We start from the raw sequence: 12204 nt of genomic DNA on the forward strand, positions 1-12204 counted from the left end.
TGAGCCATGCAGCTCAGGGTTTCTTATCCTATCCCTAGGAATACCAGCTGATGTCAGTCCGCCAGCCAAAACCAGGGAGGAGAAGCGGGAGCCGGCCCTCTGGAGTCGGGAGAAGGTCTGGAGAGTGGGGTAGAGGGGAAAGCAAAGTCCAAATACCTTCCCTTCAGACACCTCCTGGGGCCTAGACCCCACAAACCTGTTGTGGGGAGGGCAAAATACGATGACTACGTTCCCAGGAAGAAGGTGCCACAGCTCTTCAGGACCACGGTTGGGAGAAAGAAGGGAGGGGTTTTAGAACCTTCAGTGTGCGACTTCATGTGCCAGGTGAGTGTAACACCATTTTACAGACCGAGAAGCTAAAGCTCAGGGCCAACAGCCCGGGATTTGAATTCAGAAGCTCTGGGTTCTAATTCTGTCTTCCTACTCCCCAGCTATAGAGCCTTGAATGACACGTTTACCTTAAGGACTTCTCATGTGAAATAGGGACATTCCCCTCCTCACTGTATGATGGCAGCTGTGAAAGGGCACTGCACTCGCTAAATGCTAGTTTCCTTTCCTCTTTTCCTAAGTGACTTATCTAAGGTCACACTGTTAAGGAAGCAGCAAGGCTGAGTCTGGGCCTCCGGGGGCCCTGACTTCAGCCACACCACAGCTGCCTCTTGTGTCCTGGGCCAGAGGTTCATTAGTCTGAAGCAGCTGAGGAGCCCAGGAGCTGGTTTGGCCATGACGTTCAAGTCCCAGACACAGCTGTCAGCACCAAACTTTCCTAAATTACTCCCAGACACTGACCCTTGGACGCTGCTGCTGCTGTTGTCCCAGTTTACTGATTCCTGCCCACCACAAATTATCTGTCCTGATCTCTCCTGAAGTCTTCATCTCAGGATCTCAAGCTCTTGGATCATGGGCACGGATAACCTGTTGTCCTCCTCTATGGTCAAGAGGCTGCTTTTGCAAAGAATCCAGTGGGAGAGAGTCAATGGCCTGCTTGACGTGAACTCCAAAGTCCTCCTGGTAAGGATCATTTCTACAATGATGCAGAAAAGAGCCATGCAGTCTCTGAGACATTTCAGGCTGGGACCAAATCTAGTCCTTCCTGCCTGCCTAGGATTGCTCCTTTCAAGAAGGAAGCATGGGAGATTTCTGAGTGATAAGATGGGAGGAAGGAGCAAGGAGGTGCAGAAAGCAAAACAAGCCATTTTCACTGGGTTGGGGCCAGAAGCACATGAGCCCACTATGGGTTAGGACTGGGGTTGGAGTCAAGATTAAAGGGGACAAAAGCAAATGTTAGATTTAAAATAGAGCCTGGGCAACATAGTGAAACCCTGTCTCTACAAAAAAAAAAACTACAAAAAAATTTTTAAAAAATTAGCCTGGCATAGTAGTGTGCACCTGTAGTCCCAGCTACTCGGGAGGCTGAGGCAGGAGGATCACTTGAGCCCCAGAGGTCGAGGCTGCAGAGAGCTGTGATTGTGCCCTATCTCAAAAAAAAAAAAAAAGGACAATATGGCATAATGATAATGGATAATCATAACGGATAAAAGAAAAAAACTGATGAGGATTCTGAAGGTAGGTTCTGCCTCTGTCTTACTGCAAGTAACTTGAGCAGGTTATTTCACATCTCTGGAGCTCAAGATTTTCATATGTAAAATGGCCTTAAGATCAAAAAAGAAAATATAGGTAACTTGGTAGGAAGTTCCTATTTTATTTTTATCTTACTTTACTTTTTAGGAACAGGGGCTCACTCTGTTGCCCACATTGGAGTGCAGTGGAAGAATCATGGCATGCTGCAGTCTTGAGCTTCTAGGCTCAAGAGATCCTCCTGGTTCAGTCTCCCAAGTAGCTAGGACAGCAGGCATATTTTTTGTAGATATGGGGTCTTGCTTTTTTGCCGAGGCTGGTCTCGAACTCCTGGCTTCAAGCAATCTTCCTGCATCAGTCTCTTAAAGTGTTGGGATTCCAGGCATGAACCACTGCACCTGGCCCTCGGGAAGTTTTATTTTTAGCCTAGGGTTGGGGTTAAGTTTGCATCATGATGTTGAGACCTCCAAAGGAGAACTTATTATAGTCATTCCTGAGCTCAGGTGTCCAAACTGTCTAATTGGAGAATCTGGGAATTTTCTCTCGTTTTGATTTTCCTCTTCCACTTTTCCATGCCAGTTGGATGTTTGAATGTTTTTATCGACCTCTGAGAGCATCCGGGTAACTGAGGGTTTACTTTGGGGGTCTTTGGAGATGAATAGGGACAGGAGACCTCACCTTTCTTTTCCATGTAGCCATAGGAGATAGTCCCACGATCTGATGATCTGTAGCAATGGGTAGAGGAAGGGCCGTATTAGGAACAGAAGCTAGTTTCGTCATGGGAAGTCCCCTGTTTTCCACTCCTGAGGGCCCTCACATTCCCTTTCTAAGCCCCTTTCTGCTTTTGCTATTAAAAAATACAGTTTTTAAATCGCAAGTAATATGTAAGTATATACTTGTTGCAAAATATTTAACCCAGAAAACATTGTATCCCCACTCATATCTCATTTCCCACATATTCTGGATTTTTTTAAAGAAAAGCATAAATGGGATTTGATACTCCTATTATTCAGTGACTTTTTTTTTTCTTGAGATGGAGTCTTGCTCTGTTGCCCAGGCTGGAGTGCAGTGGCGCCATCTTGGCTCACTGCAACCTCCGCTTCCCAGGTTCAGGTGATTCTGCTGCCTCAGCCTCCTGAGCAGCTGGGATTACATGTGTACGCCGCCACATCCAGCTAATTTTTGTATTTTAGTAGAGACAGGGTTTCACCAGGTTGGCCAGGCTTGTCTTGAACTCCTGACCTCAAGGGATCCACCTGCTTTGGCCTCCCAAAATGCTGGGATTACAGGTATGAGCCACTGTGCCTGGCCTCAGTGTCTTTTAAAAAATGTGATACTATTGCTGGGTATGCAGCTCATGCCTGTAATCCCAGTTACTCGGGAGCCTGAAGCAGGAACTTGAGCCCAGGAATTGGAGACTAACCTGGGTGATATAGCAAGACTCTGTCTAAAATAATAATAATGATAATAAAGAAGCCAGGCACAGTGCCTCACACCTGTAAACCCAACACTTTGGAAGACCAAGGCAGGAGGATCACTTGAAGTCAGGAGTTCAAGACCAGCCTGGGCAACATGGCAAGACCCTGTCTCTACAAAAAGTAAAAATAAATTAGCCAGGCTTGGTGGCACATGCCTGTAGTCCCAGCTACACAGCAGGCTGAGACAGGAGGATCCCTTGAGCCCAGAATTTTAAGGCTGCAGTGAGCCATGATCATGCCACTGCATTCCAGCATGGGCTACGAGTGAGACCTTGTCTCCAAATAGAAAAAGAAGAAAGAAAGGAAGGGAAGGGGAAGGGGAAAAAGGAAGGAAAGGAAGGAACACTTAGTAACATGTCTTGGATATCTTTCCATGATACTACATATGTATGTATGCCTCTTTCTTTTTAACTGTACGTAGTATTGCCTTTAGTCTTTTTTTTCCTTATGTCCAGTGAAATCTAGGGGGTTTTCTTTGTTTGTTTTTTATTTATTTATTTTTGAGACGGAGTCTTGCTCTGTTGCCCAGGCTGGAGTGCAGTGGTGTGATCTTAGCTCACTGCAACCTCCGCCTCCCAGGTTCAAGCAATTCTCCTGCCTTAGCCTCCCAGTAGCTGGGATTACAGATGCCCCCTACAAGGCCCAGCTAATTTTTGTATTTTTACTAGAGACAGGGTTTCACCATGTTGGCCAGGCTTGTCTCAAACTCCAGAACTTAAGTGATCTGCCCACCTTGGCCTCCCAAAATTCTGGAATTACAGGTGTGAGCCACCGGGCCTGGCCTGGAAATCTAGTTGGTTTGTTTTTTGTGGTTGTTTGTTTGTTTTTGAGATGGAGTTTCGCTCTTGTTGCCCAAGCTGGAGTGCAATGGTGCTATCTCGACTCACTGCAACCTCCGTCTCCTGGGTTCAAGCGATTCTCCTGCCTCAGCCTCCCGAGTAGCTGGGACTACAGGCGCCCACCACCACGCCCAGCTAATTTTTGTATTTTTAGTAGAGACAGGGTTTCACCATGTTGGTCAGGCTGGTCTCGAACTCCTGACCTCAGGTGATCCACCTGCCTCGGCCTCCAAAGTGCTGGGATTACAGGCGTGAGCTACCGCACCCGGCCATACATCTAGTTTTTACATTTCTTACACATTTCCTTATTCCTCTGCCCGCCCCCGCCCCCCCCCCCCCCACCACCACCTAGGGCTTGGAAAGAGAGGGATCTGGTTCTTGTCCAGCTGAACATTGTCCTGAGACTTCTGGCCCCGGTGTAGGTTAATTCCTCATGAGCAGGGATCCCACTACCATCCTACTGCCACTTCCTTTCTTGTTACAGGCCAAGGGTCATCCTGCCTGGAGCAGGGCAAGAGGTGACTTGACCCTTAGGAAGAGTGGCATCTCTAATCTTCAACTTCCACCACCACCACACACACAAATGCAGAGCCATCCAGGAGGAAGTAAAAAGTGCTAGGGCCTTCTACACCTTGAAATTATATGTGGAGCATCCTGCAATAAGCATCTCTATGATGCACAGTCATTCACACCTGCTGGTCTCTCCCCCAGCTGTCTGCAAAATGAAGAGCAGAGCACAAGAGAACATGTGAGAAAGAGGCAGGGTCGGGGAAGCCAGAAGTCCTGGCTGGCAGGGGCTGATCCTTCCTAACTAGAGAGAGGAGACACACTTCTTGAGAGGGCAGGGAGATAGCAGGGAGAACTAGAGGAGCTATAGCCAGGGAGCCAGCTAAGGGAGGGAAGACAAAGGAGTGGAGACACAACTACTCCATCTCTCCCCAGCCTCCTCATCTCCAGAATGATGGCACACCTGGGAGGGGCCTGACTACCTTTCAGGGGGAAAAATGGTCACTGGGCCTGGTGCGGTGGCTCATGCCTGTCATCCCAGCACTTTGGGAGGCCAAGGTGGGTGGATAACCTGAGGTCAGGAGTTCGAGACCAGCCAGAACAACATGGTGAAACCCCATCTCTACTAAAAATACAGAAATTTGCTGGGCGTGGTGGTGCCTGCCTGTAATCCAGCTACTTAGGAGGCTGAGGCAGGAAAATCGCTTGAACCCGAAAGGCAGAGGTTGCAGTGTGCCGAGATTATGCCACTGCACTCCAGCCTGGGCAACAAGAGTGAAACTCTGTCTGAAGGAAAAAAAAAAAAAAGCCATTGGAGAAGACGGGGTCCTTCCAGAGAAGCTGATCAAGTCATATTACTCATCAACTGCTGGGGACCTAACAGTCACTACCATTTATTGAACACTTACTATGGGCTGCATAATGTGCCTACTGACGCATGTGCTGAAAGCTTTGCATGTATGTCTTAAAGCCACACCACTATAACATCAGAATTATCTTCTCCATGTGTGAAATGGGGAAACAGGAGGAGAAAGTTTACAATCCCAGAGCTAGTAATTGGCAGAGCCAGGATTTAAACCCAGGATATCTTGATGCTAAAGTTCATGTCTTAACCATTATGATTTATCACCTCCTCTCACTGCAGATCAGAATACCAATTTCTTACTGGGTCTGGAAAGGAGGAGAGAAGGATAGAGAGTTTCTTCTAGGACCAAATTGATTCCTCCACAAATAGGAAGATCCCCAGACTGTGTGCACACACCCTCCTCCTTCCTTCTCCAACCCTGGCTGGACCATGACATCACATGGTGGAGGCTGTTTTTTAAAAAGAACTCAGGCCAGATTTACAAGAATGATGCTCAGGCAGCGTGACTGTCAAGGACCGTGGCCAAGTGACCCATAGCACACACCCAGCAGTGCTGAGAACATAGCTAGTCCCTTAGCACCTGGGGCTGACTCATGGTTGCTGTAGGACCCAATGCCAGATGCCAGGATTGCTTTCTCCCTCCATTCATTAGGACTGTCCCATGAAACCCTCCCCAGGAACCCTTCTACCCCATCCCGGCATGCCAGGAGCCTGGATACTGCATAACACAGGGTACTCATATTTGTTTACCAAGCCTTGAAGATGACAGGCAATATGCTGATATGCTCAATGCATCATACAAATTGTTTTATTTAAAACTGAACTATTAAATTAAGTATCATAGCAACTCACTTTACAGACAAGGAAACTGAAGCTCAAAGGTTAAGTAAGGGCCAGGCATGGTGGCTCACTCCTGTAATCCCAGCAGTTTGGGAGGCTGAGGTGGGAGGAGGATTGCTTAAGCCCGGGAGTTTGAGACCAGCCTAGGCAATATAGGGAGACCCCATCTCTACAAAAAATTATCTGGGCCTGGTTGTGTGTGCCTGTAGTCCCAGCTACTTGAGAGGCTGAGGTGGGAGGATTGCTTGAGCCCAGAAGTTGAGGCTGCAGTGAGCCATGATCATGCCATTGTACTCCAGCCTGGGCAGCAAAGCAAAACCCTGTATTGAAAACAAACAAACAGGCCGGGCACGGGGGCTCACACCTGTAATCCCAACACTTTGGGAGGCCGAGGCAGGTGGATCACCTGAGGTCAGGAGTTAGAGACCAGCCTGGCCAACATGGTGAAACCCGCCTCTACTGAAAATACAAAAATTAGCAGGGCGTTGTGGCACATGCCAAGGTGGGCAGATCACCTGAGGTCAGGAGTTCGAGACCAGCCTGGCCAACATGGTGAAACCCCATCTCTACTAAAAATACAAAAATTATCTGGGCGTGGTGGTGGGCGCCTGTAGTCCCAGCTACTCAGGAGGCTGAGGCAGGAGAATCGCTTGAACCTGGGAGGTGGAGGTTGCAGTAAGCCAAGATAGTGTCACTGCACTCCAGCCTGGGCGACAGACAAAAAAAAAAAAAAAAAAGAAGTTGGAGCAGTGTGAAGAAGAGGTGAGAACAACCCCCGGACTGATCAAAGCCCATGTGCCACTGCATCCCGCGTCCAGCGCCTACATCCTGCCGCTGTCGCTGCCACCACCATGCCCAAGAGAAAGGCTAAAGGGGATGCTAAAGGAGACAAAGCCAAGGTGAAGGACGAACCATAGAGAAGATCCACAAGGTTGTCTGCTAAACCCGCTCCTCCAAAGCCACAGCCCAAGCCTAAAAAGGCCCCTGCAAAGAAGGGAGAGAAGATACCCAAAGGGAAAAAGGGAAAAGCTGATGCTGGCAAGGAGGGGAATAACCCTGCAGAAAATGGAGATGCCAAAACAGACCAGGCACAGAAAGCTGAAGGTGCTGGAGTTGCCAAGTGAAGTGTGTGCATTTTTGATAACTGTGTACTTCTGGTGACTGTACAATTTCAAATACTATTTTTTATCAAGTTTTATAAAAATGCAGAATTTTGTTTTACTTTTTTTTTTTTTAAGCTATGTTGTTAACACACAGAACACTTCATTGTTGTTTTTTGGGGAAGGGGCATATGTCACTAGTAGAATGTCTCCAAAGCTGGATTGATGTGGGGAAAACACATTTCCCTTCCAGTTTTGAAAGATTTCCTCTTGGCTCCCAGGAGGAGGGATTCCCTGACTTTGACACACATGGCCACCTTGGCACAAAAGCCTTGTGGTATGGAAAAACAAATTCGTTTTTATGTCCTCTTCTCCCTTTCCACCCTTCAGCATAGACTTAACTCCCTTAAGCCCAGACATCTGTTGGGACCTGACCTCTAGTCATTGGTTACCAGTGTGTCAGGCAATCTGGATTTTCCAGTGATGCCGCTGAGATGGCACCTGTCGAAAGAGTAGTGGTTCCATTTCTAGATTGTGGATATTCAGATAAATTCTGCCATTTTCATTTCACTTCATGAAAGTCAGGTTCAGCCTGTGAAAAGTTGTTAAACAACATGCTAAATGTGAAATGTCAACCCTCACTCTAAACTTTCCCTGTTCAGAGCATCAGATGAAGACTTCAGTGGCTTTCTGATTTTTGGTAGTCCATTGAAGAAGGGAGTTTGAAAGTTGTTGTATACTGTTAACGATTGTCTGCCCATGTCCTGCCTGAAATGCCATGATTGTTTATGGAACGTATCTTTAATAAAGCTGGATACAGCTTGAAAAAAAAAGAAGTCAACTTGCTACAGAGAATTGAATAGGAAAGAATGAGGAAGATTGGCTAGAAGGGCAACCTGACAGGGCCCCTCAGGGCACACAGGTCTTTCCCCACTCAGTACTGTCCCTCTCCTGATTATGCTTACTTTGTCTATAGACAGTACCTTTTCACATTCTTTCCTGCAAGACACATTAACACATTAGATGGACAATGAAAAAAAAATACATTATTTTCTAGATGATAAGCAAGGATCCAACATACGTTAAGCAAACATGACACTAGTAACACATGGGTGTTTAACACATGGGTGTGATGTCTGTAATGTGAGCATAAGTAATGTTACAAAAGGCAATATTTTCCTCATCTGTAAAATGGGGGTGATAATAATATTTGTAAGTTACAAGGTATAAAGCACTTAAAGCACAACTTGGCCCATAGTTAATACTACATTATTCTTATTACTGCCTTAGTGCTTAAGAGCACACACTTTGGAGTCAAGTAAACCTGGGTTTGCATCCCAGCTTCGTCGCTTATTTGGCTGTATCAGACTTTGTGCGACTGGGCATGGTGGCTCACACCTGTAATCCCAGCACTTTGGGAGGCTGAGCCAGGCGGATTACCTGAGGTGAGGAGTTCAAGACCAGCCTGGCCAACGTGGTAAAACCCTGTCTCTACTAAAAATACAAAAAATTAGCCAGGTGCAGTGGCACACACTTGTAATCCCAGCTACTTGGGAGGCTGAGGCAGGAGAATTGCTTGAACCTGGGAGACGGAGGTTGCGGTGAGCCAAGATCACACCACTACACTCCAGCTTGGGCGACACAGCAAGACGTCGTCTAAAAAAAAAAAAGACTGTGCAAGTTACTTAACTCCTCTGAGCTTGTCATCTTATCTGCAAAATGGGATCACTAGCGTGTATCTCGCTGAGCGGTACAGATGAACTATGTAAAGCATTTGGCCCAATGCCTGGCACTGCTAAGCATGCAATAAATGGAAGTTACTATCATAATGTGTAACACATATAATTATGACAATTATATTTCCAAGATATTCTGGGATCTTTACAGTTTCATAATTTTGCTCTTTTTACTATACAACACTCCTTTTATTGAAACAAATACAGATTTTGGAGTCAGACAGACCTAGTCTGGATTTGAATTCCAGCTCTCCTTCTTACCAGCCTGGGGCCATGGAGAATGTTGTCCATTTCCCTGAGCCTCAGTGTTCTCTGTAAAATGTGGATGATACCTGACTCCCAGGCATTTTGCCAGGATTACATGGGATTCCTACACAGTGCAATGTCTAGTGATAATATAAATGCTAAAAGCAACTTGTTAAATGTATAAATAAATGTGATTTATTTTTGCTCCTTTACATACAGTATCATGGATATAATTTGTAGATGTGTGTACTGTGAATACAATGGCCACTTCTCTTGCTCCCAAAGTGTCTCTGTAGCCTGGTGTTTCATCCTAGCCACAGAAGGGTTCAAAAGGCCACAGCATCAGCAGTGTGGGACCCTGCTGATAGGGAAGAGAGAAGGGGAAGTCACAGAAACAGGGGAAACTCCCTTTTCCTGTCTGGCTAGGATTTGTTTTTCTTCCACACAGGCTGTATGTTCCCTGTTGATATGGGGGTCTGTCAAGTGTCCAGCTTTGATTGGCGTCTCCAGTACAGAGGAAGTAAGGAGCCCCTTAACTTTCAGGAGCTGTTTTCCTCTGGACTTGCAGACTACAGTCCCAAACACGTTCTCTTTCTGGCACCACTGGTGAGAGCAGAAAGCAATGGAGAAAATCCAGAATCATGATGTCAGAGCTAGACGACCTCAGAGAAGGGAGGCAGTATAGTGGAGTGGTTCAGAGCATTGATTGGGTGGGTCAGAATAACTCAGCCCAAATCCTGGCCATACCACTTACCAGCTGGATGACCTGGAGCAGGTTATAGAATCTCTCTAAACCCTAGTTTCCTCAGCTGTAAAGTGGGGATAAGAATATTCCTGATTCAGCCGGGCGAAGTGGCTCATACCTGTAATCCCAGCACTTTGGGAGGCCGAGGCGGGCAGATCACGAGGTCAGGAGATCGAGACCATCCTGGCTAACACGGTGAAACCCCGTCTCTACTAAAAATACAAAAAAAATTAGCCGGGCATGGTGGCAGGCGCCTGTAGTCCCAGCTACTCGGGAGGTTGGGGCAGGAGAATGGCATGAACCCAGGAGGCGGAGCTTGCAGTGAGCCGAGATGTCACCATTGCACTCAAGCCTGGGCGACAGAGCGAGACTCCGCCTCAAAAAAAAAAAAAAGAATATTCCTGATTCATATGAAATCAGATATAAAGCTCTGAGGACAGTGTCAGGTACATAGTTAGTACTCAGTATTTGAAAGCTGTTACCATTTTCTCTTGTTCTGCCATTTCATTTTCACAGTTGAGGACCCTAATGGCCAGAAAGGAAGCACAGCTCATTAACTGTCCACCCGATCAGAGCTACTTCCCAGGCAGGGCTGTAGCTTAGGGATCAAGACCCTGCATTAACTGTGCTGAGAGCAAGAACCAGCAGCACCACCCTAGCTGTGGGGTTGGAGGCTTGAGGGTATGTGCAAATCAAGGCATGACTTCCACCCAAATGAGTGCCCAAAAGAGAATGTCCCTTCCTGCTGGAATTATTTATTTTGTAATTAACAAAGACTGGAAGCCCTTTCTGATATTTTGGTTTGGAGGCTCAGGGTTTAAACTTATAACAGCCATGGACAAGGGTTTATTGCAGGCCTGTTCTTACTTGCTGAATTGAATTCATTATTATGATCCCTAAGCAACTAGGGGTCAGGAGCTAAGTATGTAAGACAGACAGCTAGGATTTTGCGATCAGAGGACAAAGTGTCCGGAGTGGAGAGGCTTCAAAAATTGAGCCCTGTTTCCAGGCTCTGTAATGTCCAGATCTCAACTGCTTTGGAGCTGCCTTCACCTCTAAGTGTTCAGGGAGGGGTCTGGCACTTCAACGGGCCCCACCAAGTCCTGGGCAGCAGCCCCAGTTTCTGGTGACCTTCGTGCAGCTTTTGGGTTGTGCTTTGCTTTGTTTTCTTGTTTGTTTTTTCATGGCAGGGTGGCCTTTCCCTGCTTCTGGGTTGGAACTGGGGGAGGGAGGATGGTTTGCTCCCATCTCCACAGCTGTGTTTACACTTCCCTGTCAGGGACTGTCTGTGGCCCAGCCTTTCCTCAGTCTGCTGTGTCCCCTCTGAAAATTGCTGTTTGATATCTCTGTGGGCATTACAAGGGAGGGGCGCAACAGGCCAATGGGTCACCGTCCGAAGGGGGCTCAGGTTGGAAGGCAGGAATACTAGTGCAGAGAGCTCTGTTTGGATTCTGAGGAGCATCATCTCCTTCCCTTTCTACCAGTGGCCTGAGGACCAGCAGGGGACGAAAGTATACTTAGAACTCGCCCGTCCCAGACGGACTAGAACACGTGACATGTCATTTCTAATCATGGGCTTGAACACAATCTTGCTTTGTGATGGGGATATGAGTGTACAGAGCAGAGCGGTCTTCCTTAAGGCTTCGCTGGGGCCAATGGTCAAAGATACAGCATGTTAAAGCCAAGAAGATTATGCTAAAATATAAGCAAATTAAAAAGGATTTAAGAAAACGGTCAAGTAAATAATGCTCTTCTTCCCCAGGGAGCAAGTTGAGCTGGTATTAATCAGTATACTAGGGTTGCTGGACTCTGGGCCAAGCCCAGGAGAGTAGCTGCCAAGGCAAATCAGGCATCAGGTTTCAAAAATTAAACACATAATTTTATTTTTCTGCAATAGGGAACTTTCAGAAAAAGAACCAGCCCTATTAGGCTACTTAGCACACTTTGTCCAGTTTCTTTCAGCCCCAGAGGCCTCCAATTTAAAGCAAGATGAGCAACTGGAAGCCAGGAGTGACACAGTTATTCCCTTCTCCCATTAACTGCCTGGGGGTGGGGCCGGGAGGAGTGGGGCAGGGGTGATTGTACTGTTTTTCAAAGGTCCAGTTGCTGACCACTTGCCAGCAGTTTTTCTACGAATTTACAGGACAAAGACCTGAAGGGTTGCAAAAGAAAAAGAATTGTAGAAGAGCTAGCTAAAGTTTGGCTGATAATGTCTCAGGAAATGTCAGCTAAGAAAGGGTCTGGTCTCAGGAAAAACTCTCCCATCACAA

General features: G+C 46.9%; 1 pseudogene; it reads left to right on the forward strand.

Annotated features, from left to right (window-relative positions):
• The first annotated feature begins 6821 nt into the window (after window positions 1-6821).
• LOC134729497 (non-histone chromosomal protein HMG-17-like) lies at window positions 6822-9033 on the forward strand (annotated as a pseudogene).
• The last annotated feature ends 3171 nt before the right edge of the window (window positions 9034-12204 follow it).

This window comes from Pan paniscus, chromosome 19 (genome assembly GCF_029289425.2).
Source record: "Pan paniscus chromosome 19, NHGRI_mPanPan1-v2.0_pri, whole genome shotgun sequence".
Lineage (NCBI taxonomy): Eukaryota > Metazoa > Chordata > Mammalia > Primates > Hominidae > Pan > Pan paniscus.